General features: G+C 45.7%; 1 pseudogene; it reads right to left on the bottom strand.

Moving 5' to 3' along the window:
• Window positions 1-509: 509 nt before the first annotated feature.
• Window positions 510-1,187, bottom strand: LOC102490982 (60S ribosomal protein L29-like; annotated as a pseudogene).
• Window positions 1,188-1,458: the final 271 nt, after the last annotated feature.

Below are 1,458 nucleotides of genomic sequence, written 5' to 3' on the forward strand. Positions count from 1 at the left end.
ATTCCTGCCAATAGTGTAAGAAAGTTCCCTTTTCACCACAGCCTCGCAGCACTTACCATTATTTGTTTTCTTAATTTTAGCCATTCTGATTGGGCTTAAGTGGTATCTCATTGTGGTTTTGATTTGCATTTTCCTTATGATAAGAGATGTTGAACATGTTTTCATATGCTTTTTGGCTGTTTATACATCTTCTTTGGAGAATTGTCTGTTCAGCTCATTTTCCATCTTTTAACTGGATTGATATAACTTGCAAATATATTCTTCCACTCTGAGGGTTGTGTTCTCACTCTACTTCTTATTTCTTTGGCTGTGCCTAATAAAATCCCATTTGTCTATTTGTGGGACTATTACCTATGCTTTGGAGATTTTTTTTTCTTTTCTTTTTTTTTCCCCGCCTCAGGTTTATTCGTACACACAGGTTTATTCGTACAGCACAGGAGGACACCAGCCCCACACAGAGAGCAGCCCAGGGGTCAGTCCTTCTGTCCTCATACTGGCAAAGGCCTCTACTATGGGGCTTTTGTGGGGGCCTGGACACCTTTAGGAGCCTGAGCCTGAGCTGGAACTGAAGACGGAGCTGCAGCTGAGGCCTGGGCTTTGGTCTGAGCCTTGGTCTTGTTGGTCTTTGGCCGAGAGAGCCTAAGGCCCTTGGCAATACGGGCGCAAGCACGTTTCCAGAGCTTAGGGTGGGCAGTGTAGGCAAGACGACTGAGCTTGCGGCTGCTGCCCTTTGGGACACCCTTCTGAACCTCCTTGGGCTTTAGGAGGGCCTTGATGGCCTCCGCTCACGCACTCATGGCCTTGGCGTTGTTGGCCTGCATCTTCTTCAGACCCTTCCTGTTGTGCTTCTTGGCAAAGTGCATGTTCCTCAGGAATTTGGGGTCCACCTCTTTGAGAGATTCATCTTTGTGATTGAGGTTTCTTGATGCCATTTCTATGCCATTTTCAAGACTGGTTGTGTGTGGTGTGGTTCTTGGACTTGGCCATGTCTTGCACCAAAACCCACGGCCACTGAGGAGCCTTGGGCTGGAGGAGAAAGAGAGGCCGCGGTGCAGCATGGAAAATACGCTCTGGAGATCTTGTTAAGATCTTTGAGAGATTCATCTTTGTGATTGAGGTTTCTTGATGCCATTTCTATGCCATTTTCAAGACTGGTTGTGTGTGGTGTGGTTCTTGGACTTGGCCATGTCTTGCACCAAAACCCACGGCCACTGAGGAGCCTTGGGCTGGAGGAGAAAGAGAGGCCGCGGTGCAGCATGGAAAATACGCTCTGGAGATCTTGTTAAGAAGTCTTTGCCTACTCCAAGGTCTCCAGGAGTTTTTCCTGTGTCTCCCACCAGTATTTTCATAGTTTCAGGTTTTATGTTTAGATCATCAATCCATTTTGACTTAATTTTTAAGAATTATTTTATTGAACTTTATTTATTTACTTATTTTAATTTGACCAGAGAGAGACAG

This window comes from Tupaia chinensis, unplaced genomic scaffold (assembly GCF_000334495.1).
Source record: "Tupaia chinensis unplaced genomic scaffold, TupChi_1.0 Scaffold138365_1, whole genome shotgun sequence".
NCBI classification, from domain to species: Eukaryota; Metazoa; Chordata; class Mammalia; order Scandentia; family Tupaiidae; genus Tupaia; species Tupaia belangeri.